The 20,187-nt window shown below is 43.8% G+C and overlaps 1 protein-coding gene across 2 annotated transcripts in view; it reads right to left on the reverse strand.

The window, feature by feature from the left end:
- ERC2 (ELKS/RAB6-interacting/CAST family member 2) overlaps nt 1-20,187 on the reverse strand; it is a 2,244,592-nt gene that overhangs the window by 1,235,373 nt on the left and 989,032 nt on the right. The window lies entirely within an intron of this gene.

Below are 20,187 nucleotides of genomic sequence, written 5' to 3' on the forward strand. Positions count from 1 at the left end.
CTCCAAGATCCCATGTGAAGTATGAGTGCACACTAGCTTTCTTCCCAAGCTGACCTCTCTTCAGGTACTTACACCATTAAAAGTGATTGATGAAGCTCTTTATTTCATTTACACTGTTAACGTTCGCCTTTGTCTTGCTGGAACTCTCAGCAGCATTCAACACCATCATCCATCAAAACCCGCACAACTTTATGCACTTAATGTACCTCAGTGGCACTGTACTACAGATGTTCAAATCATTCATATAGAACAAATTTTAGTTGTTTAAAAAAAGAGCCCGCAAGATTCAAGCACATTCTATATCATTTTAGGTCTCCCAATGTATCATGTGCATGCTCTATATATTGATATCTTCATGGAGACCTTGGTAGTTCTAATGCCCACAACACATTCAGCCTCCACCAATACACACATGATACTCAGCTGTACCTGAAGGTCACATCCAGTCACCACATGCTTTATTACCAACCAAACATAGATGTCCAGTGCATATCTCAAGTTTAAACTAATCAAGACAGTCTGTCATCATTGCTAAAAGCAACAAACAGCTTCAAGTTCGAAAATGGCCCAACTAAATGAAATTTAGTGTTAGTGCACAACAACTCAATAGTATAAGCCTAATAGGCTTCCTCCTCAGCGCCACCCTTAACTACTGGATATGCATTGTATACAAAACCACAGCCTCTTAGCTTCAGCTGTATCTGCTACATATATATGGTAACACTCTTCCTTGAAGATATCACTGAAGATATCAGCATGGACATCTAGCCATTGACCTTGTCTAGACCATGTCTAGAGCAGCCTGTTACATATTTAACTGGTTCAATATGTAACTGGAAAATGGGTGAACAAAAGCACAAGACCTCATGATGGTTGGAGTCATGTAGTGTGCTGCACTGTTGTTCACATTCACTCACTACCATGTATACTCACACTGGGTCACATATGTTTCTGTCTGCCTCACAATTTTCTGTCCCCACAGCAGGGGTGACCTTCCTTTGTCACCTAGGCACTTCCATGTGAAACAGACAGCAACTTCACCAAAGGTAACTTACAATCATCCAAGCTTTCAGGAACTAAACAGCAGTTTTTTCAGTGTTGTGGAGTAAAATAGGTTGTCACCCTTGTGGAACTGGAATAAATATCAATGTCCTATGGCTCATTATGAGGGACTGTGTTGTGGCCCTTTGTAACTCCCCTAGATTTTCTGGTTTTTGGCCCACTCAGTTTTTGTACCTCTGCTCTAGGGTCTGTTAAAATGGCTTTGAGTGCAAACCACCAGTGTCCACCTGATGTGCAGGTAGGGTAAGAGGACATGCACTCATTACATGAGACTGCGTGTGCACATTCATGTACCCCAGTGTGCTGGTTAAGTGAGTGGGACTACTTTCCAACTCAGCCTTTTTCTGCACACAGGTAGGTGAGTCTGTAGGGCTTTACTGTGAGTCTGTAATGCTCCATTGTAAGTCTTTAATGATTTACTGCAGTGATTCCCAACCTGTGGTCCGGGGACCCCAGGGGGTCCCCAAAGCCTCTTCAGAGGACCCCCACTGAATCAATATTGGAATCCTGGTACCCTCCCAATAAGTCATTACTGAAAGCTGGGGACCTAATCTATTAATATTATAACATTTTCTGAGCAGTCACTGACCCTCTGAAAAAAGTGCCACCGCCAAAAAGGATGGAAGTCAGCACAGCAACCAAAGAGGCTCAATAAAAAAAGGGACAGCAGTCAGTATCATACCACAAACACCTTCGCTTTTTGAGAAATTAACTTATTTGTGGGAACCCTCTTCACTCATAGCGAGTGACAGAGAAGAAGAACAAACAAATCTTAATCTAGAGTCACACAAGTACCTTAACAAAAAGTCAATTATTTCCTTGGTAAAGCTAGGAGACAATTGGGCCCATATTTATACTTTTTAGCACTGCATTTGCATCATTTTTTGACGCAAAAGCGGAGCAAACGTACAAAATTTGTATTTTGTCCGTTTGCGCCGCTTTTGCGTCGAAAAATGATGCAAATGTGGTGCTAAAAAAGTATAAATCTTGCTACTCATTCATTCATGCCAGGACAGAGACCAAGGCCCACATTTATACTTTTTTAGCACCACATTTGCATCATTTTTTGACACAAAAGCGGCGCAAAGTTACAAAATACAGTTGTATTTAGTAAGTTTGCGCCGCTTTTGCAAGATTTCTAAAGCACATGGCTACTCCGAGGAGTGTCCCGGCACTAAGCAGAATGTAAGAGAGCAGAAAGATGGTGGCCTAGAATGAGAAAAGCTAGGTCTTGAGTTGCTTTCTGAAAAGATTCTCACTTTTAATTTCACGCAGTTCAGCAAGGCTTGAGGGCCAAGCAGGGAGAAGGATTTGCCTCCTGCCTCCTGTTTTTACCTGCCCTACCCTAGGAACTCTAGGTAGATGGTTGTGGAAGGAGCACACAGTTCTAAGAGTGTAGTAATGTATCCTGGAAGACAGGTGCTCAGGGTGAGATTAGTTCTGAGCTCTGTGCATGAGACTAAGGCCCTCATTTCAACCTTGGCGGTCGGACGAGGCTGACCGCCAAGGCTGAACCGCCAGTCGCACGCCCATGCAGCCGGAAACCTGCTGGACACATTTGGACCTCCCCGCTGGGCCGGCGGGCGGAAACAGAGTTTCCACCCGCCGGCCCAGAGGGGAATTTGGCCGTAACATTGCAGCCGGCTCCTAATGGAGCCGGCGGCAATGTGGCGGTGCGGCGGGTGCAGCAGCACCCATCGCGCTATTCACTGTATGCAAGGCAGACAGTGAAAAGTAACGAGGCTGTGCATGGGGGCCCCTGCACTGCCCATGCCAAATGCATTGCCAGTGCAGGGCCCCCCATGGGCCCCACGACTCCCCTTACCGCCAGCCTTTGGAAAGGCTGGCGGTGAGGGGAGTCAAAATCCCCAGGGCAGCGCTGCAAGCAACACTGCCCTGGCGGATTCTGACCGCCAGGACATTCATGGCGGTAAACCGCCGGTCCCGGTGGTGTGGCTGCGGCACTACCGCTGCGGTCATAATATGGCGATTCCTACAGCCAGCCTGTTGGCGGTACGAATGCCACTTTAACCCTGGCGGTCGGTGACCGCCAGGGTTGTAAAGAGGCCCTGAGAGTCTTGAGCAGGATCCTCTGATTAACAGGGAGTCAGGGCAAGTTCTTCAGATGCGATAAGACCAATGCTTGACTAGGTAGATTGAGAACCAGATGGGCTGCCGCCTTCTGGACTGCTTGTAGTTTCCTCAATAAATGAAGGCCTGCTTAAAGTGCATTGGCATAATCCAACCTAGCCATAATCAAGGCCATGACCAATGTTATCCTCAGGGGCAAGGAGAGGATCTGCTAGAGTATTTTTTGCAGTGTGCATAAAATCAAAACACTTGCCAACTACTGTGTTGATTTGTTTTTTTAATGACAGCTCTTTATCAGACTTGACGCCCAAGTTTTTTTAATGCATCAGCTCATAAGTTGGGCAAAGGAGTCCCATTCGGCCAAAGTTTTTGCAGGTTAAGATCAAAATTGTATCCAAAGCTACAACCTCTTTCTTATCAGTGTTGCATTTGAGATGATTAATACTCATCCACTGGAACACAGCTGATAGTCAGGGCTTAATGGCATCCTGGGCAACTGGCTCACCTTTCTTAAATGAAAACAACAGCTAAGTGTCATCGGCATTCAAAATTATCTTGGCCCAAGCAGACTCAACCAATGCCACTAATGGGGTCATATAGATGTTAAACAAAGTCGGTTTAAGGGTGAGCCCTCAGGCACTCCTACCAAGATACTGCTCTTACAGGATCAGAAAGGTGGCATCCAAACCTCCTGGCATCTGTCTTTGAGGAAGAATTTCAGTCACTTCAGTGTTGTGTCCCTGATGTCTATATCATATAGGCAGGAGAGCAGCCTGGAATGCGAGACAGTGTCCAATGCAGGTGACAGATCTAGCAGTACTAGGTGCCTTTCTTGCTGCATCTAAAGTGCATTTTTTCACTTCGGAGACTCCCAGAAGTGCAGACTCTGTAATGAATTTTGGCCTCAAACCTAACTGGCTAGGGTGGAGAAGCATGTTGGATTAAATGAAGTTGGATATCTGCCAATTCACAAAATCCTCCACAACTTTTGACGGGGCTGACAGTAAGAAGATGGACCTGTTATTGCTTGGGATATTGGGGTCTGCAGTGTTTTTTTTTACAAGAGGGGCAGAATTTTGGCCTGTTACCAGTAAGAAGGAACTATCCCAGATTACAAAAATTTGTTCAGTAGGGAGTTCAAAACTGGATTGATGACATCCACTCCCTGCACTAGAAGAAAAAGGGGACAGGGACCCAAAGGGGAGACGGACTTAAGGTTTGAGATAGCCGCTCTTAGTATCATCCAGCTGCAGGTGCTGGTATCTGGGGGGTGGAGGACCAATTACTGAATGCTCTATTCAGTTTTTGAATTTCCCCACTTTTGGTCTTAAAAAACGTTGCCCAGATGTTCACACCATTTGGCTGATAGAATCTTGTTGTGGTGGCATGCCACCGGATCTAAGAATTTTTTAACTACCTTAAACATTTTTTTTAGATTATTCCCTGCCTTATCAATCCTTCCCTCATAGAAATTCCATTTCTTGGAGCTGACTAAAGTAGAGTAGTTTTTAAGTGCCATCTTGTATTTAACTTTGTACTCCAAGTTATCGTTTTTTGCAGGCTCTTTCGGCCTTTTTACAAACTTTTTGTGCTGCCATAGAATATCGTTAAACCAGGGGCTGGAGAGCTACGCTCAACCTGTTGTGCATCTGAGGAGGGGTGCTAACTGGTCCATAGAGGACCCAATCCACTATGTGAACACCTGAACATCTGAATCTAGCAGATCTGGCAGAGTGTTTTCCAGGGTGCTTGGCAAGCTATCCTGAGGAATTCTGGAAAAAGATTCTGTTTTATCCAGGGTGAAGGAAGATTCTCAGTTTCCATCTACAGCCACCTGCCATTCAAAATGGAACAGGTAATGGTCTGTCTATAGAAGAGAAAGAGGGTAAGACATACTTAAGCACTTACTGTAAAACACTAGGTCGATAATGTGTCCCTCTAGGTGCATGAAGTTGGTAACCATTTGAGGGAGGCCTAGAGGGACCATGATGTCTTTAAAACTAAGGGCCTGATTTATATCTCAGCGGAGGGGTTATTCTGGCTCAATGGTGACAAATTTCCCATCTGCCGAAATCTATATCCCATTGAAAACAATGGGATTTAGATAGCAGCAGATGGGATATCAGTCACCATTGTGACAGAGTAACTCCTCCGCTGAGATCTAAATCCCTAAGTGTGTCTTTGTCAGAGGGGGAGCTCCAGTGTATGTTAAAGTCTCCAAGTATGATATAGTGCGAGAAACATATCAAAGCCTGTGACACAGCCTCATTTAGGGAACTCAGAAAGGGGACTGCAGGGCCAGGTGGCCTATAAATCGAAATGCCACCTATAGACATTCAGTGCTAGGCAGAAGCCTAAGGCTTCAGCCGCCACTAAGTTGTCAACTAGAAAAGTGGAACAATAATATATGTGCTTAAACATAATAGCAATACCTCCTCCTCTACCATTGACGCAGTCTCGATTCTTAATCTTGTAGCCTGTGGGGATAGCAGTTTCCAAGATAGGTTTGGAAGAGGCTGACAGGCAGGTTTCTGTGATAAAAAGGATGTCTCTTCACAAAGGAGGTCATATACACAGACCACGTGCTTTTGAAGGGACCTTGCGCTAACAGGGTTAATTGTAACAGCGTCATTATTGTGATTGGCAGAGGGCCACTTTTGAAAGATGTGACCTAACCTTAAAGCCACAGGTGCTGACCATATAAGCCTTGTGAGGGAGTAGTGTGTTAGGACCAAGGGAGTACCCAGAAAATCAAAATACCCCACTTTGAACCAAAACCCTTATGAAACCAAGCAAGCAAAGCAAGTCATAGGGACCCTCCACCAGAAGAGCTTGCTTGTCTCTTCCAGCCAAGCATCTATCCATTCATCTTTTCATCCTTCTATCCACCTGCTGATACTCACTAATTTACCTTGACATTCTGACATCCATGCAGTCTTTCATCCAACACTCAGTCCTTCACCATTCCATCCATCCAGCGCCTTGAGACCCTAACAGGTGAGTCGTTGCACTATACAAGCACTGATTGATTGATTGATCTGTCTGCCCATCCATATCCAACCCTATTCATCTATCTTAAAACCTATCCATCAAATATATCCATCCTTTCACTTATCCATCCTTTCACTTATCCATCCCCTTTCATCCATGCATCTATCCATCCTTTCATTCATCCATCCATCCTTTCACTCATCCATTCACCCTTTCACTCACCAATCCGTCATCCTTTCATTCCATACATCCATACATCCTCCCTTTCAGTCATCCATCAATCCAACATTTCACTCAGCCATCCATCCTTTCACTCATCTATCCACCCTTCAACCCATCTATCTAAATATCCATCCATCTATCTATTTACCCTTTCCCTCATCCATCCATCCTTTCACTCAGTCACTCATCCATCTACCCACCCTTTCACTCATTCGTCCATCCACCCACCCTTTCACTTGTTCGGCCATCCATTCACCCTTTTACTCATCCATCCATTCACCCTTTCATTCAACCATCCATCTAGCCCCCTTTCACTCATCCATGTATTCTTACACTCATTCATAAATTGGCTCATCTATCTATCTACCCTTTCAATGTCATCCATCTTTCCATCCAACCATCCATCCAGTCATCAAACATTCCATTTACCCTTTCACTCCTCAATCCACCCTTTAACTCACTCATCTAGCCATCCTTTCTCTCATCATACACCCAGTCATCCATACTTCCTCTCATCTATTGATCCATTCAACCTTTCACTCATCCATCCATCCATCTTACCTTTCACATCTCCATCCTTACATCCACCCCTTCACTCATTCATCATACCATTTTCCATCCAGGTTCTCACTCACACATCCATCCATCTATCTATCTATCAATGCCTCCATCCATCCAGCCATGTACTTATGTGTCCATTCTTCCACTTACTCATCCATCCGTCCATCCATCATTACATCCATCCTTTCAACCCATCCATCCAACCAGTATTCCACTCCATCCATCCAGCCATCCATCTACCCTTTCACTCATCAGCCATCCTTCACTCACTCACTCATCCATCCATCCCCTCATCATCATCCATCCTTTCACAGATTGGTCATCCATTCATCCATCTTCCTCCATTTCACTCATCAATCCTTACATCCATCCTTTCACTCATTCATCCTTGTATCTATTGATCCACCCCTTCACTCACTCACTATTTCACTCATGCATCCATCCATCCATTCACTCACTCACACACCCGAAACTCAGCCCCCTCTACAGCTGCTAAAGCAAGGGGTTGACGACCCCCTTGGTTGAGACAGATAGGAAGTTAAGAGCTAATAGCTCCTCATTTGAGTATATCAATCTTACCATAGACTAGAGTCTCTCGTAGAAAGGGCATAGTGGCTGGTGCTGGCCGCTTTCAGGGCTCTGACTGGCACAGATGGGCTTGCCTTAGGCACTCCTTCCGCATGCCAGTGGTGCACCTGCTGCGTACGTCCAAAGCGTGTCCAGTCTTGGGTCATCTTAAATAGCAATAAGAGAGCAGAGCAGAGAGCGAGCTGCCCCACCTATTGCCAGACACTGGAGAACGGAAGTGAAGGCATCTCTGTGGAATTACACCACTGACATAGGAGTGCAAGAAAATAAGCGCTAAAATAATTTTAAGTTCGATTTTTTTAAACTGCCTCAAATTCTTTTAGAAAACTGTCATGTTTATTCCTTCAGTGGTAAAAACTCAGAGTGCTCTGATGGAACCCTTTATAATCAGGTTCCTGAATATTTGCATCTGTGACAGTAGGAGGTCTCTTGCAATGAGGGGGATATGACTCATTTTCTGTTGCTACTGAGCACCCAATGGCTACCCTATGGCCATCTTAGTTTGGGAAATCTTTTCTAAGTCTGTTGTCATTTTTGACTGTGATGCTCTTCCTAGTATAAAGATGACTATGGTGCATAACTCTTACGTCTATTTTCTGTGCTGTTCAGAGAGTGTATCACTTCTCATAGACTGAGAAACATGGCTTTTTCTCTGATCTGGTTCATGCTGTAGGTTGCTTTAATTTCACTCCATACCAATCCCATGCGACCACATCAGGAAGCATAAAACCAATATTTTTGGTGGGGGGGGACATAATCTTGCTGGTGCAATTATAAAGAGCGAGAACACCATGAAGTGGGTGGGCCTCAGAAACCCAAACACCAGTCACTGAGAAATCCTATAAACATTTGAGAATGGACCACATAATACTTGCAAGTCATAAAAATTACCGAAGTGTGCTTTAGAAATACTGGTGTCATAACATAAAAAACATAACATAACATACCATGGACTTCGATTCACGTGTAATGTGATAAGGCTCTTGTTGCTTTGTCTTCCCATTGATTACTTTTATTGACTATAAGAAACAGTATTTTCTGCTTCTAGTACCTCTACTGTACAGCATCATGTGTCATTCTATTCAGACCATTTACTCCATTAGAAATGTATAATTTCAAAGATGCCTGAACTGAAACAAATGAAAGAAAATAATTTCCAACTTGTATGCTTCTCTGAGAAACAGATGCTCTGCCATAAACCACAACAACAGCCCAAAAGAATATTATACTTTGAATTTATGGTCTGTGGTTAACCTCTATATACGGTAATGATTTCCAGCAGAGATGGGTGTGCTACCCAGAGGAAAACATTCCGTTCCACCCGACGATAACAGTTTGTTGGGGGAAACGAATGCTGCTACATATGATTATTCCAAAAGGAATGCCTCCTAAATCCTGAGAAACATACCCTTTTGATGTGGACCAAAAAAATTACATCATAACCCAGAAGAAGTTCTGACACAATCCCAGTACAAATTAGCTAACATAAATGGATTAAACAGTTTCTGTCCTGAACAAGTTACAAATCAACTCTAAAACAATTAACAAAAAAATCCTTTAGTTCAATTCCAACAACATTCTTCATACAAAATGTAAGAATTAATGGTCGGAATCACAAAAACGTTTGACTGGCGTTATGCCAAGGCATGGTGGTAAATTAGGGCAGTGATTGCTTCAAACACCTTTTACCGTCACATTATGAAAACAGGTTTCTTGAGTTGGTTATTTGTGACAAGAACGTTTGTTGTGTGACGCTTTGCTGTCGTGATGCGTTCAGTTATTTTTTGTCCTTCATTGTTTATCATTTGAATTAGAGCATCAATGTGGTTTTGTTGTGTGCCCTTTGCTTGTGTTACATTCAGTTTTAACTGCTTTGTAGTGAATTACCTGTAATGTGGTCATTGTATTGTTCTGTTGCTTTATGTATATTATCCCGTTATGGTCAGTTGTTGCCTTTAGATATGTCAACAATTGCTGATACATTTCTAGCCAAAAGCAGCTCATGCCTTGAAAGTTCCTATGACAAGCACCTATTTAACACTGTGCTAAGAAACTAGTTAACCCAAACTGCGTCTTAACACAGCACTCCCAGAGCTCACTTTATTAGCTGAAACAAATATTGTATTATGTGAAGACACAATCAGACCACAGTTACACTGAAGCATGGCAAGTTTTCAAACACCCATAAAACAAGGAACACCGAGACGGGGCAGGTGATGCCGCAAACTTCGGACAGGTCCCAACTCAGTAGGACCTCCGTTACTTGGTGCTTTACCTGATGCGGCCCATCCACTAGCATGAGGAGGGTCCCTGCATTGTACTAATATTCCTTATTATAGGTTATATTTACACATAGGATTAGGTAGTTTAGGTCCTGAAGAATCGCGTTAGATCCATAGGACATCAATAGCGAGAAACATGTTGACCTTCTGGTGAATCGTACAGGGGATCCTGTGCGTACAATTCCTAACCTCAAATTGAGTGAGGAAGTGAATAATTTTTTGGGGAGTGTAGACCTTGTTCTTTTCTCTCCCCGCTCTTTGGTTTTAATCATGACAGTGGTTGGATTATTTAATAAAATTTGCCTTACCTCTAGTTATTTTTAAATAGAATTTTTCCAATCCTATACCCTATTCTTTCTAAATCGGGCATATATCTCAAAAGATCTCCGGCAAAGAGCCCCCTTTGAGGGGCCCGTCAGGCATTGCAGCGCCGGCCTGACGTGGAGCAAAGCCCGAGGATGAAGCATGTCACCTTTGGTGAGTGAGGGCTCTTGTTCCAAAATAATTAATTTTCCAGGGACTTGGCTTTCTTTCTTCTTTCTTCTCTCTTTTTTATGATCTTTTCCTTAGATCAGGACCCAATGTGGTTTTCCTGATTATACTTACGTTGTGGAACTGTGTATACCTTGTTTTTGTACAAAAAAACCAAGACAGCCTGGTACCAGCTTGTTCTAAAAAAGACAATTAAAACATTCTTCCCCTACAGTGTCTTCAGAACTGCAGTTCAAGCTCTCACACTCGCTCCACTGTCTTCCAGACTCCACTATGGTCCTCATTAAGGGCCTCTTCATGCTGCAACATACCTCATCGAGAGCTTGAAAAAATAGGTCCCCATCAACCTCTTTCTGATGGAACTTCACTGGATCATATTGCTAGTCCTCATACCTTTAGAACCAGCTGCATCATGAACAAACCCATCGTAATTCGCAACCCTGTCTATGTGGAATCAAGCTCACATCTCCAATAGCTCTTAACACATTCATAATCAGCACACCATCAGACTACAGGTGAAGAAGTGCAAACATTTAGTCAACTGGCTGGGTCTATGATCTGGAACGGCAACCCCATATCCACCAGAACACTACAACTTTGCTCCGATTTTTGGAAGGCTAAAGTGATGGACGGTACGCTTGAATTAATCTCAACCACTGGGACCTCATCTCAATACATCGTTATTTTGCACACCATGCTGCCTCCGTTTGGACCCAACCACATGCAAATCAGTCTTTACCCTACTTCAATGGTACCAGTTTATCTCGAACTACCAGGCCACATCTTTCCTCAACTAGAACACAAGCAACACAGGACTGGTTCTGACCTAGTTAGTACTTATGAGCCAGGTTTCAGTGACACATTGTGCACAGGACCCAAACATCAGTATATTCCTCCCTCTGAGGGTGACACACTACAAGTATAAAAAAAAGTGAAAGATGGGTTCATTTAATTAATCTCAGCCACTGGTAACTGCTCACACCACATCACAGTGCATTGCTATTTTGCCCACAATGCCACCTCAGTTTGGACCCGCCTGTATACCAATCATTCGTGACCTTGCTCCAGTGGGAACAGTCTAGGCTGGACTGCCAGGCCAGGTTCTCCCTGAACCACAACACAAGCAACCCATGACTGGTTTTACCCTGTTTAGGACTCATTAGCCAGGGATAGCTTGGTTCCAGTGACACCGAGTGCCCAGGACTCGGGTCTGGGCATAACCGTAAAACTTATGGTGAAACACTGAAGTATACAAAAAAATGATACATGGAATGCTTGAAATAATCTCAGCCACTGATAATTACTTGGGGCCACATCCCAGTCTATCATTATTTAAGACACCAAACCACCTCAGTTTGGACCCAGCCATATGCAAATCAGTCTAGACCCTGCCCTAATGGGAACAGTCCAGCCAAAACTGTCAGGCGGGGTAATCCTTGAACCAGAACACAAGTTACCCAGAATCAGTTTCACCCTAGTTTGGGCCCAGCTGTCAGGTATAGCTTGGCTCCAATGACAGTGTGCACTGGACCCACATCTGGGGATACCCATCCCGCTTGGGGCAACACACTAAAGTATAAGTGATGCATGGGATGCTTTAATTTATCTCAACCACTGGTAATTACTCGGGCCACATCCCAGTCCATCGTTCATTTGCACACCATACCACCTCAGTCTGGATGAGTTAGTTCCCTCACAAAAGCATACTATCTTTTTTGTCAGTAAGGTACAGATCATTTGTAAAACCTCTGCCTCATTAAATGAAAGTCGAGTGCTAGTCAAAATATCCTTCTACAACCTTGCCAGAAATGACACAACTACAGTTGTCTGTGTAATTCTCTAGTTTCATTAGAATATCATTGTGCCGAAATCCTTCTTAACAACAAAAACCCTTAGAGTCTGCCCTTGATGCCTGCCCTCTTTTTTTAAATCCCATGCTGCCAGTATAGCACTTCTGTAAACTGAGTTTATCTGTATATCCCTCTCGCAGTCGTGGCCTGTCCTTTGGGGTTCAGGGGCCACGCCCCCCACCTTATGCCCCTCATAAAGAGTGCTGATCAGGCTGAACAAAGGTCAGCCTGATAGACACTCTTCATGGTAAGGTCAGGCAGCCTGGAGCGAGACATGTGCGATTTGCGCAGACTCCTGCCTGCCTGAGCTGAACTTTGCAAGGCTGAAGAGGTCACAGCTTCTGGGGCGGGACCTCCTCGGCTCAGCAAAGGTGCCTCGAGGCCCTCTACTGGGAGACGAGGGAAGCGTCACCCATTGACCTCGACCTGGGCCCTTCAAGTTTAAGCCCTGAAGCTCCCAGGGCGAGTGTTAATCAGTGACACCTCATCACAGAGTGGGGTGGGATCAGCAGTATCACTGACCCATTCCTACTCTGTGACGAAGTTGGGACTGCTGCCTTCCCTCATTGACTGACCTAAGGTCAGCCAGAGTGGGAACGCAGCAGTCCAAACCCTCCTGGGACCTCCGGGGCTGAAGGTAAGTGTGTGTGATCTTTTTAAATAAATGTTTGGTGCATGCGTGTATGTTTTAATGTTGATGAGTGTTGTTAATGGATGTGTGTGCATGTGTGTGTGTGAAAGATAAGTGTGAGTGTGCTTGCCGCCCGCCACCTCCCTCCTAAAAATGCTGGCTGCCACTGCCCTCTCAAAAAGATCAGATCCTTCAGATTCGAAAATACCTATTATTAATTCTCTTTTAAAGAAGTCAAGAATGGGTCCTGGTAATTTGTCTAATTTTAGACCCATATAGCTACTCCTTTAATTTGCTAAAGTTTTGGAAAATGAAGCTACTATTCAATTGCAGCTCAATCTGGAACCGCACAACCTTTTTGACACAGTTAGGCAGGATTTAGACCTGGCAGTTCGTCCATGTACCCATGCATGTAGTGAACAGACTAACAGGGCAACTAGCACTCAGCAGTGAACACAAGGAAGAGAAAGTAGAGGAAAGATACAGAGCACAGGGGTATGCCATCAACCTCAGTGTTATGTAGGCAAATGTATATTTCTTTGTAAAGCAGTACTATCCTGAATGAACTTTCTCTTCTTCTCAAGGTTATTACACATACAAACATACAATCATGGAATATAAAGTCCTTCTCGTCTTTCCCATCAGGGTTTCAAGAAATGAGTGTGGTGGAAGATGGGCTATTGACCAAGGCTCTTTCACCATGCAGACAGTCCAGACAGGCCAGAGGGTAGCTGGACAAAATTAACACTTAATAGCAAAATTCCTCAATTCCAGTGCAATGTACAGATCCTGCTGTGAATATTTGGTATGATCTGTGAGTGTCCTTATTCAGGGATTTGCCCAAACCAAGTCATGAACGGCCAGATGTATCAAGCGTTTTTGCATTCCCAAACTGTGCGAATGGCCAATTGCGAATGCAAAAATGCCTTTCAGTATGTATGAAAGGCATTTGCTATGTAATTTGAAGGAATTGCTAAAATAGCGATTCCTTAAAATTGCGAGCCCCTTTACAGAATCGCATAGGTGCGAATGGGCTCAGAATTGCTATTTGCGACTCGGTAATAGCATTTGTGATTTTTAAGAAATCGCTATTACTGAATCGCATATATGATACATACCATTGTGCGAATCAGAAATAGTGATTTCTTAAAAATAGCTATTAGAGAATCGCAAAGTGAATTCTTCATACATCTGCCCCGAAAGTGCTATTAAGTGCTGTCTATAATTGGCTCTTGCTTGGATGAAACAAGATCCAGAAAATCATCCGAGCGCAATGACAATTTTTAATTTGCAAATCCTCCTTCGCAGACTTGCTTAATGCACTTACAACCTGAGCTAGAACTTGGCAATGGTCATGTTAAAACATTAAAACAGACATTAAAAAATGTGGAACATTTATCTGTCACAATAGATGTTAAGTGGGACCTAGAACATCCCACTGTTTGTTGAAGTTCTTCTACGCTTAATGGAAAGCTAATTTGATTTGTTATCCATTTTTCTATAATTTTCAACCCTCAACCTTCAAAGTTATACAGTTAATACAGGTTTATTATTTATTTATTTTTGCAATTTTAGATGGCCTGAAGGCATCAGAGTGCTTTACAACACACAGGATACAGGGTTACTGTAGTTAAACTAAGACATTTACATCAGTGTATGTAGATAGAAATTACCACAAAAGACAGTTGCAGCAATAGGGCAGAGAACATAAGCAGTTAAAAGAAGGCAGATCAGGACACAGTGGAGAAACGAAAATAAGTCTGGTCGAGAGTGAATTAACCAAGATGTCTGTCAAACAGGAGGAGCTTGGGGTCCTTTTTGAAGGATGCTAGGAAGGTGATTAGACAGAGTGAGAGAGGCAGAGAGTTCCAGACTCTAGTGGTGCTACCAGAGAAGGAATGGTTCATGTATTGTTCTCGCCTGAAGGTGGTGGTTCCAGAAGCAGTGACTGGGCATTTCTGGAACCACTATTTGAGCCAGAGAATTTCAGTTTCTCATTTAGATAGGAGGGTGGGGAGGAGTGCAGCACTTTGTGGGTAATGCAAGCAATTTTGAAGTGGTCCCATGTTTCAGCCATTGGAGGATTAGCAGGGCAGGAGAAATCTGGTCAAATGTTTTGAAACCTAAGATGAAGTGTGTTGCAGGATGTAGTGTTGCTCTCTGTGGGCGTGGGTGAACTTTGGGAATGCCTGTGAGAAGGGAAATTCCATAGACTAGTCTAGAGAGAATAAGAGACTGCACCACTATTTTGAGGTCCTGTTCCGGAATAAATTGTCTGACACCCCAAAGCTGCTTAAGTTGGTGTTGTGAGCTGTTTGCTGTGGCTGGTATGTGGCTGTGAAGATTGAGATAATTATCAAGGGTGATGCCAAGTGATCTGGCACTCATGACAATGGCGGGGCGGCCTTTGAAAGTGGGAAAGTTGGCCATCCATTTTCGTGCTGATGTTTTTGCTTTCGGGGGTGATATCAGAGGAAATTCTACTTTAATTGGATTTAGTTTTAAACAGTGGTTAGACATCCAGATTGAATCTTTAACAGTGTATTTGAAAGCAGGCTAATGCCCTCCAGGGATGAGATTTTCAAGTATATTTTGGTATTGTCAGTGTGGAAGTGGAAGAGAATCCCGGAGCTTCTGAGAATCACACATAGTGGCTCTAGGTAGAGGATTAAAGAGGGTTGGGAAGAGGATTGAACCATGATGGACACCTTGTTGAACACTGGCTGGTCTCAAGAATGAGTTGCCCATTTTAACAATTTGAGAAAAGTTGGATGGGTAACAGGAGAAGCAGTTGAGGACAATGGCTCTGCATCCCATGCATAGTTCAAGAATACGAAGAAGATCATGATGGATGACAGTGTCAAATGCGACGGATAAATCCAGGAGGACCAGGAGTTGCCGGAGTCGAGGATTTTAAGGGAGTCATCGACTAGTTAGAGGATTGCAGTTTCTGTGCTGTAACCCTGGTGGAAACCTGATTGCACAGTGACTAGGAGGTTGTTTGTTTAGATGTGTGACGCTAGTTGAGACGCTACGCAACTTTTAATGACTTTGCCTAAAAATGGGGGTGTGGAGACTGGGCAGTAGCTGTTCAGGTTATCTGGATCAAGTGGTTGTTTTTTAAAGAGTGGAGTGATTGGGCCCATTTTTAGTCATTCAGGGCCAATGCCCTATTTGAGAGAGGAATTGACCATGGTGGTACATATGGGGAGTAGATGTGTGACAAGAAGTTTGCTGACAGAACCTGGAATAACATCCTTATGATGGTTTGAGGGTTTTCATTTGGAAATAGTCATTGATGACAAGCAAAATATGAATGTCTTTAATTTTTTTATCAAAGAAATCCACTAAGTTGTTGCAGCAGGCCATGGATGACTTACGAGCCAAAGTGATAGAGCGGTTAGTAGACTGTGCAATAACCTCAAACAGGCGGTCTACTCTTTCCAGAATTCACAAGGGCTCTAATGTGGGAGGATTTGGCTTTAAGGATTTGGGGCCAGATGTAGCAAATAAAAAATTTGCGAGTTGCAAAGTGCGAGTCCATGCGACTCGCAATTTGCAACTCGCAAATTGGTATGCAGTACGGTGTCTCAGACACCGACTGCAACTCGCTATGGGGTCGCAATGACCCACCTCATCAATATTCATGAGGTGGGTCGCAAATTGCGGCCCCATAGCGAGTATAGGCACTCGCAAACATGGAGGCCTGCTGTCGTCAGCAGACCTCCATGTTCGTGACTGCTTTCAATAAAGCAGTTTTTTTTTTTTTAAGTGTAGCCCGTTTTCCTTAAAGGAAAACGAGCTGCACTTTAAAAAAAAACGAAACCTTTCGTTTCGGTTTATTTTCAGGGCAGGTAGTGGTCCCTTGGACCACTACCTACCCTGAAAAAATATTTTTGGGTCCATTCACAAAGTGGAAGGGGTCCCATGGGGACCCCTTCCAATTTGCGAGTGGGTTACCATCCACTTGAAGTGGATGGTAACTGTGACACCATTTGCGACCGCGTACGGAGTCGCAAATGGTATTGCATACCACTCAGACTCGCAAATAGGAAGGGAACACCCCTTCCTATTTGCGATTCTGAAATGCATATTGCGAGTCGGTACCGACTCGCAATATGCATTTCTGCATTGGGAAACGCGTTTAGTGACTCGCAAACGGCAATTTTTGCCGTTTGCGAGTCGCTAAACGTTTCCTACATCTGGCCCTTGGTCTTTTGAGTCTTTGGGAAGGCTCGGCATCTCAGAGTGTTACGGTGACTAAGTGCGAGACCTCCACCATGACTGTCTTCACAGTTGCAGCACAAAATGGAGTACTTGGTGAGAAGAAGAAGGTCAAGAGCATAGCTAGATGAGACATTAAGCCATGCTTTGTGAGGATCAGGACGTCAAGATTATGGGTCAGGATTGAGTCTGACTCTAGACAATGTTTTACTGCAGATTTACAATTGTGTAGCATACAGTTCAAGGAGAAGCTGGAGTTTTTCGGACGTGGCTGATCGGGCAGGGTAGTTCGGATTTGTTTCAAGTTAAGAGGGCATGAGCATGCACTGGAATGGTGTGTGTGATGGTGTTAATGGAATTGGAGATTATGGTGAAAATCTGGAAGCCCCCTACAGGAATATAGGCGGAGGGGGTAGTGAAATTTAAAGCTGCATAACTCTTTAGGAGATGGAGTAGGGCTGAGTCATCAAGGGGTGGTTGTGTCCATTTGGGCCTGGTTAGGTGGCTATTTCTCGGTATGCTGGAGAGGTGTGGGGGAAGGGTCCACATGAGGTGATGAGGATAGGAGTGATGAGGAGACAGAGAGACACTAAACTAGATTAGAGCTGATGTGAGGTAGTCTATTCTTTGAGAGAGGTCTGAAAATTAGGAAAGGAGCTTGTTTAACAGAGGCCAGTTGTGTTCAGTAATTGTGGCAGGATTGGTGTGGACTGTCTGGGATGGACTCTGAGGGGTGGAGGTGCAAGAAGGGGAGGCAGTGGTTACTTCCCTAGGTTGTTACCAATGATTTACCCTATAGGCAACCCTACACCTTGGCTTTGGTCCTTTACTAGGCACTCCACTCAAGGCTACCACTCAAGGCTTGGTATGGAGAAGCCTGAGGCCCAAACCCAGGATATTCAACCACTTATCTCTTAACTGTGACTAAGAACATCCTGCAGTTATTCCCCATCTACATCGTGTGCACAAATGCCACCAAATGAGATCCAAGCCAGCATACACAAAAATCTCATTCACTCCCATGACCTAGTCACACCACTTAGACGACCAGATCATTAACTCTGCAGGGTTTGACATCTATATTTGGGTATTTTCCCAATTCCCAAAATCCCAAAACAGCACCACTTGTGTGGTTCAAAAGCTCTTGCAGAACAGCTGTCTCTTATTTTGGACATTTCTTGGCAGCTTTCAGCTGATTAATGTGAAAGTCACTAGAATTATGCAAATCTGAAGCTGCAACATTTTCCTTATGATTATGGAGCTGTCACATTTACTACCTTCTGGATACTTTGTATTATTGTTAAAAAAACGTTTTGTTTCTAGGTCGAACAGAGGAAGCATGCACTAAAGGGCTGTTCGCAAGGGTTAACCAATCACCTTTCAGTTCAGTTGTCTATTGCTGTATTTGGGTGTTACACTGGTATTAATGAGGGGACACCTTTACCCAGACACTTTTTACATATATAAAAATAACAAAATCATGAAGTAATACTATTACATTTTCTGTATTAAGCACATAATTTGTTTTTTCTTGCAGCATAATTTAGTGAACCCTGCAGCATAATTTAGTAGTCCACTGTAGCATAAATTCAGAATATATGTATATTTGCTGCTCGGTTACTAGCATTCCTCGTAAAAAAGGGCCTGTATCCCTCCTGCACAGTCCAAAGTGCCAGGTAGGTGAACTGTTGACATTTAACTCCCAGCTTTGATTGTGAGTAGCAATAGGCGGGCATGTAATGCAAGAGCCCACAAGCCCCGCAGTGTGTGTGGGGGGCAGGCTTCCCCATCTCAGATGGGACCCCTCAGCCACCTATGATGTTGTAAGAGGAGCTGTCCCTGTTTGGGCTGCACTGCACCTTTAAAGGGGTGTATGAAGCGCAATTGGTGTAGTGCATCCTAGTACATATAATGCCCTACCCCCAGGGCAAGCACGAGCTTGTGAAAAGCCCAGCAGCTGTTTGAAGTAGACTCTCCATCTTTCACTTTGTAGGTGGCCCTCTACTTCAAAGGGTATGCAAGAGATCAGAGATCCACCTCACCTACATGCAGGTACATTGAATTAATGCATCTGCTAACAGAGATATGTATGTGAGACCCAGGGGACCTAATTGAGAGGACACCCTCAGTGGGGCACACTGACTGTGCCCTTTTTCTGGAGCTCAGTCAGTACCCCTCCTGACAGACATTTCTGCCTTTGCAACCATATCCATATATGGCGTTGCAGTGTTTCCCTCATTTGCATGGGGCCACCCCCATACAAATATAGATATGGCCCTTAGGATCACACTGCTGCTACATGTGAGTCAGTACTAACTGTATTACATAATGGGTCACAGTAGTCTGTGGCTCCTTCTGAAATACTACACTGCCCCGAGGGCACAGAAAATAGGTGCACCTACCTGTTATGCCCAGGTGGCACTGTAGGTAACACAACACCAGGTGTTTTCAAGGTTTTCAAGAGGCTGTAATGTCCCCACCATAAATTTCCAAAAATAACTATTACATAATAGATTGTTCCATTTTGTGCCAGGCTAACATGAGACAAGAAAGACAAACAGGAAATCGAAAGTGTGTGAAAGAAAAATAAATAATGAAAGGGGTGGATTAATTACAGGTAAGTTATTCGAAGAGACAAATAGAAGGACACGAGCAGGAGAACAAGTGAGACAAGTTTGGGGGTGAGAAAGGAGTAAAGGGGGGGACACTGAAAGTGAATTTACCTCAACCCACGATAAAGTGTCCAAATGAATATAGTACCATAATAGCTGAAGTACTTTTTTTGTGTTCCTGTGGTCCCTTTCTTTACAGCTCAACACATCTGCATTTCACAGACAAGAGATCAGACTGGGCAGGAAGGGCTGCTACTTGCCCTTTCAAAGTGAAATATAGTTGTTGGTGATTCCTACAGCCGTCTAAGCTTGATGAAAGTGAGCACAACAATTGCCTATGCATAACATGTTTTAGTGATGAAGGCATGCACAACTGCCACTCATGCTATACCTGTTTTGTGTGCTCAGCCCTTTTATGTACTTTTTAAAGGAGTCATGCTCTGTTGCTTCTTGTTAATATATATTTAGTGAAGAATTCCCTAAGGTTCTCTATTTTCTAAGAACTGCTTATACGAATGCTCCCTATGCTGTTTTCTTGTTCACTAGGGGCCCGATTATGAGTCTGGTGTTCCAAGGACCTC

Source organism: Pleurodeles waltl, chromosome 9, assembly GCF_031143425.1.
Source record: "Pleurodeles waltl isolate 20211129_DDA chromosome 9, aPleWal1.hap1.20221129, whole genome shotgun sequence".
Lineage (NCBI taxonomy): Eukaryota > Metazoa > Chordata > Amphibia > Caudata > Salamandridae > Pleurodeles > Pleurodeles waltl.